Source organism: Rissa tridactyla, chromosome 10 (genome assembly GCF_028500815.1).
Source record: "Rissa tridactyla isolate bRisTri1 chromosome 10, bRisTri1.patW.cur.20221130, whole genome shotgun sequence".
Taxonomy (NCBI): domain Eukaryota; kingdom Metazoa; phylum Chordata; class Aves; order Charadriiformes; family Laridae; genus Rissa; species Rissa tridactyla.
Genome location: NC_071475.1, coordinates 19555517 through 19567578, shown reverse-complemented (window position 1 = coordinate 19567578; position 12062 = coordinate 19555517). Strand labels below are relative to the sequence as shown.

The window sequence follows — 12062 nt, the reverse complement described above, 5'->3', positions numbered from 1 at the left end:
GGCTTCTTCCTAGGTGTGGCTGAACTTAAGTGAGAGTAAAAAGTGATCCGTGTTCAGAATTTTCAGCTGTCCAGCTCCAAATGTCTTGGCGATCGCAGTGGTACCGTGCATTGTGTGTTTCCTTGGAACTGATACGTGCAGAGCTTTCAGAGCTGTAACCACCACCACTGTCAAGCTAGAGATTAGGATTACCAAATACTGCAGAAGCTACATATGACAAACATCACATAGCTGTTGCTAAGACCCTTGATGGAATCCCTCAGGGATAAAACAACTCTGGAATCCAAAATCAACATGTTTATACACATCCACAGTGTCTGCAATCATTATAGCCCACCTTCGCTGATTTGCTCGTTGTTTCCCCATGCATCAAAACCGTCACATACAAACACTTGACCCAATTAAACTCCTGTAGAGAGAAGTCATGAAGAGAACAGATATACAACCTGGACTGACGGCCTGATAATTTCTCTTAAAAAAAAAAAAAAAAAGAGAAAAAACAAAACAAACCCCTCCCTCCTCTTCAAAAGGATAGTTGTCTTAAAACCATACTTTTTCCTCATTTTGTTTAGTCTTTGTTTTTTAAAGCTGCTGTTGTTACAAGTAATCTCTAAAATCCTTGTTGCTGGAAAACATTAGGAGGAATTTGTTTATACTCCCAGTGTGTGTCTTGCAGGCATTTCACAGCATGCTGTGTATAATCTTTTCTTGCTTCCTCCTGTACGAAGAGTTTTTTTTGCTGGTTGAGTGGCTGTTTCCTACAGTAACAAAACAGATAAAAAAGGAAACCCCTTGTTAAATCTCAAAAACCAGCAAGGGATTTTGTGTAGTGCTTGAAATGAACTTTTAACTCATTCCCAGTTCAAGAAATGTGTTTAGTCAGAAAACCATACGTGTTGTTGCCATAATGCCACTTCCTGCATACTTACTGCATGTACTTACTATCCCCTACTTTTTTCATGTTCTCCCTTGTTTTCTCTGTGTACATGGTTTATCTTTGCACTTGCACTCTCCCAAAGGCTCTTTCCCACTTCCTGCATCCCCCTCGGTAACACGCAGCCCGTACATCACAGGACACACCAGTAAGTCCACTTTACAGTGATTTGGGAGAGAGGAGAGGTACAAATATCTGCTTGAAGCTGCTAGATGACTGTGAGAAACTGAGCATAAAGCTCTGAGCAAGACTCTCAAGTCTCAAGACTCTACCATGCAGCATTTCTGCAGTACAGTCAGGATTCAGCTGTCATGGTACTGGAAAGCAAGAAATTTATGCCGGTGCATGAACTTCTACTTCACACAACAGCAACCACTTTGTATTATTTAACTTTCCTGTTGACTATTAGCTTGTGAACGCAGATGTGCTGTCATTCAGATGCTCAGCTAGGCAGTTATGTGCTCTTGGCATCAGACTGAGTGTCTGAATGGAGGGTTTTGGCACTAGCCTGTTTGGAAGAAAGCTGTTTGCCTGCTCATGTTCTCATTAGTATCTGAGCTGATGAACTACATTCTTCTGCATTTCTATGTTCCTAGATACAGATCTGGCTTCTCTCTCCAGTCTGGGATAAATTCTCAGCCAAGCCATTGCTTGGAGGGAGCTGGCTGGTGAGCCTGTGTCTGCGCTGCTGAATTCATGCAAACGCTTGGAGAGCCTGACGTGCCCTGTCTGCCTGATGGAAAGTCCTGCAGACCCTGTGAGTGGCCAGAAGAGTTAGCATAGGTGGTCATGATACAGTCCTTGATGCTTTCAAGGATCAACTGCTTCTGCTGATCTACAGTGGCAGAACAATGTGCAATGGTAGCTGGGCCTCTACCAAAATGTAGGTCTCTCCCCAACCCCTCCTCATAAATGCCTTGGCTGGTTGTAGCTTGTGATGCTGTGTTAACTCCAGCCCAGAGAAAAACCTGCCCCAGAAACCACGCTATCACTCTTCTTCTATCACTCTTTTCTCTCCCTACAAATAACCACCCTTGAACTCCTTTTGCAGTAGGTAACGTCAGCCTGCTGCTGCCGCCCCTTGCTCTGTCTCCATCTGGGAAGCAGAGAAGTTGTGTCTGCTGCAAAAAACTTCTCTTTGCACTTTGCTTGGCCTTTTCTGCTGGAAGGAAAAACCAAATGCTCTCTCCACACACAGGAGCAGGCTTAGCCCTCAGAAGAGCAGGTAACTGCACTCCCTGGGGCAATGTCCACCTCTCCCACCCTCTGTGCGTTGCCACTTCACACTCCATTCATGAGTGGGTCTCCCCCACCTTACCAACAGTCACTCAGAAATAGCAAAGGAGAACAGGCAGAATTTGATTGAATGAAAAAAATTTTGTCCGCACTTTTACATTTTATTTCTCCACCTAGTTGTTGGATGTTTTCGCCCAATGTGTGCGCACACAAATGGCTCTTTCTAAGCACATCAGTCCCGGATGATTGCTTATTAACTTGCACTTTGGGCTATTTTGTGCTCTTTCTTCTCCTCCCAAGGGGATGCTAGTCTGGTGTGATGATCCTGGTGTGCCACCTAGTGATTGGACTATTCCCTCGTCACACATCATTTATCATGGGCACTGAGGGCACGAGTTTTGGCCCCATTTGCCCACAGTTACCTGGATTGTAGGTAACCTGTGGCAATGCTTCACTGTGCTCAGTATATGCAGGCAGGGAGGATCCCACTGCACTGTTTTCTCCTGCATACTCCCACTTGCTATCTCTTTTCTCCCATCTTTCAACTGTAGTATCTGCCTTCTCACAGAGGTAGGCAAGAAACGGGAGCAGACCATTTGCTGGTGTGCTGGCTGCCAGCTTGCAGGTCACCCATGGCCATCATCTCATCCATCAAGTAATATTTTTGCACAGCCTGTGAACATTTAGCACTATATACATAGTAAGCAAGTGCTGTTGGGGAGTCTAGACAGTGTTTAAAGCCCCTGCAGCATGAGGGATATTGCAAATATTAGCTGACACGGTATTGCATTGCACCTCATAAAACAATTTGTGAACTATCTGGGCAGATCAAGGCTGGAGGAGTGATAGATGGTACCAAGGCTGGAGCGGAGGCCTTCCTGGGAGAGCTTTGTCTCTCTGCTCAGTCCCCAGGTACCCAGGGGAACTGGAGGTGACAGGCAGGGTTGAAGTGGGGGAAGCACTCCGCAGAGGAGTGCATCACAGCGAGCTGGTGTGCAGGCAGACTGACCTCCACTGCACTCCTGGAAAATGTCCTCCATTCCCCAGTGCAGCTCCCCAGACGTCTGACCTCCCGCCTGGTTTCTGCAGTCCCCTGGGGCATGGGAGTTGTAAAGAAACACCCTTCACTTTACGAGCATCTTAGCAGGGCAGGTTCAGACCCTCCCAAAAGTTCGGTTCCTGGCATTGTACCCTTTCCTAGATACTGCCAGGGAATCCAACTGGGTGCTGTGTGCAGTTGCAGCAGCGGTGCTGCATACACACAAGTGCTGAGAAGGGACTGGACTCTATTACTGGACTTACTCACCTGCTATGAGTCATGCAGCAAAATTACGCTGCAGAGGTCGGCAGCTGCTAAGTCAGTAGTTACTGTCTCAGTTACCCTACAACAGAAACTCAATTGCAAGTAGAAACATGATGATGAGCAAACTGACTCCCATAAGCAGATGGGGCAATTCATAAAAGGCGAAATGTAGGAAGTCAATAAATTTTGTCAGTGTAGATCTATGTTGGAGGTCAAGGTAAGCAATTAACTCTCCTGAAAGCCTAAAGGGTTCTTCATCTCCTCGTAGGGCAGCCATCAGCGAGGAGTCTCTCTGAATGTTGGGAGCTTCCTGGTCACGAACCCTTTTTCTCGTTCTCGGAGCAAAGGTGTCTTTCAGGTGGGAAGGTGAAGCTGCTGCCTGGAGGCTGGGTCTGGGGGTCTGCCTTTGTCAGCAGCTGTGAGCGGGTGAGGCATCCCAGCCATGTACTTCCCCTCTTAGCTGCACTCAGGCATCCTCTGGAAACACAGCTTGTGTCTCCCTGGGTTCTCTTACCAGTGCCATTCCTCCTTCAATTCTACAATTAATTGTCCTTAAGTCTAGAAGCTCTGTTAGAGCCTGGAGAAGTGGTTTTACCTCCTCCTTATAAATTGCTGATCTTAACCACAATATTGCAAGGTGATCTGGGATATGACAGCAATGGAGAGATGAGAAGTGATTATTTTGTTCAAGGGAGTTCAAACTTTGATTCAGCCTTAAGTCATCATTGTTATCAGTTGACCATCGCATGCGAGTATGTTGCGTTTCCTGCTGGGGAGCCTGTGGAGGTGAACGCGCAGAGGTGAACCTTCCCTTCCTTGCACACCACTGGCTTCTCTCTCTGCCCCAAGGTCCCACAGGACAAGAGGTGCATGCTTACTGCTGGCCTCTTGTTTTTATTGCTCTGCAACCCACAGCGATGTTTTGGGTTTTTTTCTTCAATTGCATTATTAAAGCAAAGTGCTTCTGTGAGGGTGGGGACTCACTCACTACATCCAGTGCTCAGGGGGATTTCTGCTGCAGGATTCTTACTGCTGCAGTCATTATCCTGTAGTTAATCAAGACTACAAAGTCTGTCCTGGTTTCAGCTGAGATAGAATTAATTCTGGGTTTTATTTCTAGCGGTTGCTGTGTTTCAGATTTGGTATGAAAGGAATGGCAGTAATGCATATTGGTTTAGTTGTTGCCAGGTGATGTTTATATTTTTCAAGGCCTTTTTTTCAGCTTCCCATAGAAGCTGATAAGGAGCATAGACAGAACGAGGAATGGCCAATGGAATATTCCGTACCATAGACATCATGCTCCGTATATCAATGGGGTCAGCCAGGGCAGTGGCGGTACTCACAATCGCTGCTCAGGATGGTGCCAATTCACCAATTTACTGGGTGGTGAGTGACTTGTGTCTTGTATATTCTTTTACCATTATTATTGTTATTTTTCCTTTTCTGTTATTGTTCTGTTAAAACTGTCTTTGTGTCAACTGACAAAGTTTTTTCCCCTTTTCTTTCCCCTCCTTTTCTCCCTCTTCTCCCTGCCCTTCTGGGGGAGGAGGGAGAACTAAACGAGTGGCAGTGTGGTCCTGGCTGCCAGCTGGGGTTAAACCACGACAGAGTCAAGTATTGTAAGTGTGGTAGCAGAATCTGTACCTGTCCAAACTCTGCCTGGGGCAGGGGTTTATACAGTTGCAGTGTAAGAAAGGAGGTTAATGTGGATGCTGGGGGACAGGAAGCATCTCAGCTGGGAAGAGTTCCAGGGCTTATGAAGCCTTTCCCTAAGAGGGAGGACCCTGTTTCCTCTTATTTACTCTTATTCATTCTTTTAAGAGAAGAGCTTCTGCCAGTACCTGGGCAATTTCTAGAGGGCTGCAGCGCGAGCTGGGGTTTCATTGCTTTTTGAGAGAAGACAAATTAAAGGGGAGCTCATCCTGTGTTGGCCCTGCCAAGGGAGCCAGTAGGACACTGCCCTGTGGGGAACAAGGGTGTTAGACTGAGCTCTTCCCAAATATCTCCTGAGGCCTCCAAATGCAGGAGCTGAAGGCCTGGGCACTTCAGGCAGCTTGCATAGGAAGTTGCGGCAGAGCTATTGTCTTATTCTGACAACATACCAGGCTCTTGCAATGAAGCAGCAGGCTCCAAGCCCCTTTACCTGCTCAGGTGGTCCTGGGGACTGAACCCCACTTTCTCTGAGAAGTGACCCTCTCTGTCTCCAGTGCACCAAGGATGTGGCAGGAACTGGAAACTTTAATTTTGCTGTTAGCCCTTTGAACTTGGGTGATGAGGAGATGGGAGTGCTAACCTCCGCAGCAGCCTCCTGAACAGCTCTGTGGCTGGCCTGTGGGCTGCCGGGTGCCTTGCAGGGAGAGAAGAAGGTGCAGCTGTGGACACACTGCTCTTCTCTGGATAATAATGCTGCAGGCAGGTCTGATACCTTTGATCCTCCAGCCAGCTGTGGGGGCATGGGGGAGAAGTGCGCCCTTCTAGGTCTTCCTCCCCCTCAGAAGCCATAACCTTGATGAGAGTGCATAGATCTTCTCCATGGGTAACTTAATATGACAGGATCAAGGGACAGTGCAGAATAACTTATTACCGCTGTAAAAGCACACAGTGCGCCCCAAAGGGCTGGACTACTCCCACCGTGGAGCCCAGAGACAAGGAAAAAAATCCCAGAAGAACAGAAGACTTTGCCTGCATAAAGCAAACAGGGATGGGGCCACGCAATGCTGAAGGGTTTCTCTGCACACAGACTCTGTCGTTGCACACATGCATGTATCTGCTCCTGCGGGGTGGCAGAGGAAGGGCCTGGGGAGGGGATGAACTCTGGCAGCCGGGGGGGAGGGTGGGGGTGCTGGAAGAGGAGCTTGCCCTAAAGGCCCGGGAGAGCCTGAGAAATGCTTCAGCCCAGTCTGCGCTCCCTGCTGTTGGGCATGGCCCAGGGCAGAGGCGGAGGTGGGTGTTCCATGCCGCTGTGGGGTTCAGCTTCCACTGCCAAAAACGGTCCCCATTTAACTGGGAAGAAATACGATGATGTTCCTGTCTTGCAGATAAGAAGAGGAGAAACTGCTCTGGAGAGGGAGCGAAGGCAGTCATGCTCGTCTTCAAGCCGCCCTCTCACTAAAACACCCCGCTGTCTGCCTGGAAGTAACGTTAAGCAGGTGAACAGCGCACAGGTCACCGCTCAGCCTTGGTGCGAGAAAGGAAGAAAATGACAGAGCTGGTGACGGTCCCTGCTGGGGCCAGAGGACGGGATGGCAGCCTGCCCGCTGCTATCGGGGCAGACACCCGGGTATCAGGGCCGGCAGCCGCTGCTCGGTGGCTCCTCAGCGGCAGCCTGGAAAAAGCCGAATAAAGAGCCTCGCCTCCCACCCCGGAACACAGCCCTTCGCCTGCGAGCGGGGCAGGGCTGAGGGGGGGCTAATGTCGGCGCCAGCCGGGAACTACAACTCCCAGCCTCCCCCGCGGCCCCGGCGCACGCGCGCAGTGCTCGCCCCGCGCGAACTCCGTTTCCCGGCAGGCCGAGCGCCGCTCCCTGCCCGCCACCGCCTCTCCCCTCCCTCGCTGTGACGCGCCCGCCCCGCTCCCCCCCCCCCCTCCCCTCCAGCGTGGTGACGCGCAAAGTGTGTGCCCGCCATAGCAATCGCGGCCGCCGCGGGGTGTGCGGGGCCGAGCGCAGGGGCCGGGGGCAGCGGCGACCCAGCGGGGCATCGGGCAGGTACGGGCCAACGGGTGAGGGGGGAGCCGGGCCGGGCTGGGCTAGGCCAGGCCAGGCCGGGCTGAGCCGCGCCGCCGCGCTTCCCCCGGGCCGGGCCGGTTGGCGGCCGCGGCCTCCGCGCCGGGCGGGGGGGAAGGCGTGGGGGGGTCGCCTCAGGCCCTGAGGGAGCCGCCGGGGGAAAGGGCGGGTTGGCGGGCGCACTCCGCCCCCGCGCTAGGGAGCGCCCTGCGAGGGGCAGCGAGGCGCTGAGCCTCGTTTCCCCCCCCCCTCCACCCCCCCGAGGCCTGTCAGCCCGGCGGGGGGGGGCGGGCCTGCGCCGCGCCGGCCCCGCCCGCCCCGGTCCTCCGCCGGCCGGCCCGCCGCCGCCGGGGCTCTTCTTCCTCCTGCTGGGGAAGGGAGGCTCTCCGGCTTCGGGGGTTCCCCCCCCTCCCCCACCCTTAGCTAAGCTGTAAACCTTCGGTTGGAACGGGCAGCGTTGGCCGTTCTTCCCGTTGGGGCCCGGCGAACGGGGTGGGGGGGCACGGGAGGTGCTGCCGCGTTAGAGCCCGCCAGAGCTGTCATGAGCCTGGGCGCTCCTCTGGGGCGGTAGGGCCCTCGGTTGTCTTCCCAGCCGTGTAAGGAGGAGTGGGTGTTGAAACAGAGCGTGTTTTTCTTACCTTCCCTTCTAACAGCAGAAGTTTGTTCCTGGTTTTTGTTTTTTTGTTTGTTTGGTTTTTTTTTCTGTGCTTCTCCTGGCAGATCAGCGCGTAGTTCCAGGTTTGTTTTGTAAAAAGAGAAATACCAGGAAGCTAAATAACTTTGTGGCTTTCCCTGGCCTTAAAAATATTCGAACTGTAAAAAATTATGAATTTTTAAAGAAATATCTAAAGCGCCGTTAGGAACATGTTCTATAGGAACCGCCAAGTTGCAGTTCTATTAGAGGTTAAAGAGGGAAGTTAAACAAACAAGGACTTCCCTCAGAGCTTCACTCCTGTAGGGTACCAAAGCATTATTTTGTGCTCCATAGATTGTGAAGATTTTGTTAGTTTGTTGCACGCTTTCTTCCACAAGTGAACTTCAGTGTTGACAGTTTATTGTGCGTCAGCATTAGCTTTGGCATGGTCGTTTCAGACTCAACAGGTTTAGGCAAATAGCTGGTATCTCACCCATTTAAGAATAACTGATGAGAGCGAGATTTTTTTTTTTCTTAAACTAAATAATTCTTAGTGTTAAAACATGAATATGTAAGAACATACAGATTTGCTGATCTTCTTGCTATATATTTAACTAGATTCCAACTCATGAGCTCTTAGTTTTCCATTATAGGGTTATACTATTACGTTAGACTTCTCATCTGCGTTATGTCCTCAGCCATACTTAGAATCATGTTTAGGAATAATATAAAATGTGATTATTTAAGCTTGGTCAAAGTGTAGTTAGTAGGATTTGAGTTGGCTATATACATGTGGATGTGCAAATCCTCGTGTAATTTTTGTCCACATATGAATTTAAACGTGCGATCTTCCTACAAAGCTGATTAAAGTTGATTATTTTTTTCCTAAGGTATGATTTTTGGTTTTCTTATGTGGCTCTTCAATTTTCCATTTAAATTGTTAAGGTATGGATTTTGCGCTTGTTTCCCAAGTAACCAAATTGTTGCATTTCAGATGTTACGAATAGATTTGTTTACACCTAAGAGGTTTCATACTTTAAAATGCATATCTGTGTTGAGGTCAGTGTGTTTGGAACCTCACAATCCTTTTCATGAACACAACACAAAATCAATAAGTGAATGACCTGTAGTAGCGTTGCAGCCGGTGTGACGCTCAAATAAGTTGAGGAGTGAAAGGGTGAAGCTGAACTGCTTTAACTGTACCGTACGCTTATCAAGGTTTGCAGTTAGAGGTCAGCAGGACTTGTATTTCTTCGTTGTTCAGAGGTGTCTGACTAAGTGACGCAAGCAGTAAGGTGTCTGAGATTTCAAAAACACTTGAGGACTTCTAGGTATCTGTGTCTGAATACTTCTTTGGGTTTCTCTTTTCTGTCTAATTTTTACATCTAAGTTCAGAAGAGTAAAATGCTCACAAAACCTTTGCTGTGATGCTGGAATATGAAGTAGTGTTTAATATTAAAGCAATACTGTGTGTACCACTGTGTGCTGAAACATGCATATGTGGATTTTCAGTGTGAGTGTTCACAGTGAGTGATTATTAAGGTTATAAATATTTGTCTTTCATATCCTTTGAGTAAGCACTTTATATTTTGTTTATATCAGTTCTATTAATTCTAAATATGATATTTTAGTAAGAGGGGTGTTTGGAAAAAAATATTATATTCCTTAGCTTATTAGATGTTATAATTGAAATCTGTAGTAGACTCTGATTTTCAAAACTTATTAAAAAAAAAAATTAACCTCCCCCTGGTTTTAAATCCATAATGAAATAGTGCTTCCTGTTCTGCTTATTCCTGGAGAGCAGGAGAGCTTGTTCCTGAAGAGCAATTTAAGATTGAATTTGTTCACCAGCTTGTCCAAGGGAAATAGTCAGAGTTGCTCTCACAGGCCTGCCTCTCCAACAGACTGGGTGTATTTCTGATAGTTACAGTTTAGTTCATACCGTTTATGATCTTGTCCTTTCTGCAGAGTTTGATTTAAGATGGAATCCTTGAAAAAAGTGAGCACAGTAGGAACTGCTTTGGTTCTTCTATTTAAAAAATCATTCACCTGCCATGATTTTCCATCCATGCTAACATGCATTAATGTGAGAACTGTGGAAGTAGATGCTTTGAGGTAATTTTTGTTATTGCTGCTCTTTGTGGTGTCATGTAGAGTAGTCAAATTTATTTGAATAGGTTGGGGGAGGGATACGCATTCGGAATAGATGATGTGCCTTGGAGAAACATTTAATTTCATTGCTGTGTACCTAGAGAAAGGGTGGCATTTTTATGTTTTAACTTTATTTCAGGAAAATAGTTGTGTGTCAGCGCCAGTTATTTAGATCTATAATGTGCTTTAAGTGAGGTAGTACTCTGGATTTTAGGGACAGCTGGAGTTTTTCTGTTTTCACTTTATTATGGTATAGCACTGGGTGTCCCAGAGAGCAATGTGGGTAGTTCCTTTGGTCTTCCTGACTGGAACTTTGTTGACCTGTTGCAGGTATTGCTGGACCTTTCTTATTTTCTAACTGGAATAATTAAGGGCTGTTAGGGGAAGTAAACTACTTGTCAGATTGCTCACAGGCACTTTTTTCTGTATCCCTTAGTTATAGGATGAAGGTAGAGGTGTCTGAAGTGGTTGAATGCAGATACCGTTACAGCACTTGCATTCTGAGTCTCAGAGTAGATTTGTCTGAATGTTTACTTGTGATATTTAAAAGCACAGAAGTGCTGCTGGCAAGTGACGTTCAGTTAATGAAAAAGGGAATGGAGCTTTATGAGCTTGGAATAGTTTTCCTTTCCAAAGGTGTTTTGGGGGTGTGTGTGTGTGTACAATCTCATTATATTTTGTTGCCTGCATTTAGGTAGTGTTTTTTCCAAAGCAATTTATGCATTTGCATCAAATTTCCCAGTCTAGTTCTGTGATGAATGAATAATGAATGCTCTAGATAAAATCATAATTACTTGTCATTTAGAAAACATCATCTTTCTTTATGCTTAGGTAGGTTTTTTGTTAGCATATGCTCATTTCATATAGTACTTATCAAAATGGTGTTCTTCAGACTGGGTCTCTTGTAGTTGCGGGTTTGTTTTTTTTTTCCCCCATAGTCTTTGGGCGGTGATTTTTGGGGCTGCTTCTGCCAGTTTCCTCTTCATCTGGGTGATCTTCATTTGTCTCCCATTTAAGTAACCAGCCACAGTACACTAAATTCAGAAGCACCTGTGAGACAGGAGGTAGAGCTGTAGGGTTGTTCATCCATTACTTGAATGAGAAAAGGTTTTAAGCAAATTAGGGGTACCTAGTGCTCGGTTAAACATGGCAGTGTTTTTCAGAACAAACTTGGGCTATAAATGCTTATGTAATCTGTGTTGACCTATGGCTCCCTTTATAGTCTGTCATTTGACCGATTCCTGAACATGTATTTCAGGAGTTGATGTGTATGTCACCGCCTTAAACATATCTGTACTTAACGTTGTTTTGGAAAGTTCTTTCTCTGGGTCAGTTATGACAAATGGATATTTAATCTTATGTCAGATGGATATTGGCCAAGTTATGGCTAATGAAATGCTGGGAACTTTTGTGCATTTTTGGATGTGAAGGAATTTCTTTTGCTTTGATTTCTCTCTCCCACCCCCATCTCCAATACAAGGTCAATTTATAAATTATGATTGGGTGTTCCTTCCTCCAGAAGGTACAACTCTTCACAGCAATTGCAGTCTGTCAGATTGGAAACTAAGGGCATGGCAGTGTTTTGAGACAGATTGTGTTCTAGTTTGGTCTGTTAATATTTCTAGTAGATTGTTATCAGACTGATGAGAATTGATGCCTAGAAATTTAGAGGCTTAAACGAATCTACAGTGATAGTTCCTTTCATTAAATGATACCTTAACAAGTCACTCAGTACTGTAGGGGGATCTCACTTTTGAGGACGAGAAGATAAATCTTCTGTCAGCTGCTGTCTTGCAAGTAAAGGCTGATAAACCTGAAGGAATTGCTCCAGTGCTGCCTTCTGTGATCACTCTTTCTTCTTACTAGAGCCACTGTAAGAGACTGTCCTTGGAAGCCTTGAACAAGTAGTGTTGGGGCGACCTGCTCTGTTTCCCAGCTACCACTCTCTTGGTGCTCCTTCCACTGCCCACAGTTGCTCAGAGCTGCCGCCTTCTGCCTCCTTGGCAGCGTGACACTAATATGATTCTTGGCACTTTTACTGCTGGCTGGAGGGTGTTAAACTGGAGTAATGACACTGATC

General features: G+C 47.1%; 1 protein-coding gene across 11 annotated transcripts in view; it reads left to right on the top strand.

Moving 5' to 3' along the window:
* The first annotated feature begins 7036 nt into the window (after positions 1-7036).
* The window catches only part of DCAF1 (DDB1 and CUL4 associated factor 1), a 52378-nt gene continuing 47352 nt past the window's right edge, over positions 7037-12062 (top strand). For all 11 annotated transcript variants that reach the window (XR_008468654.1, XR_008468655.1, XR_008468656.1 and 8 more), the window contains exon 1: positions 7037-7179. The gene's annotated coding sequence lies outside the window, so the exon portion shown is untranslated. The remainder of the gene's footprint in view (positions 7180-12062) is intronic.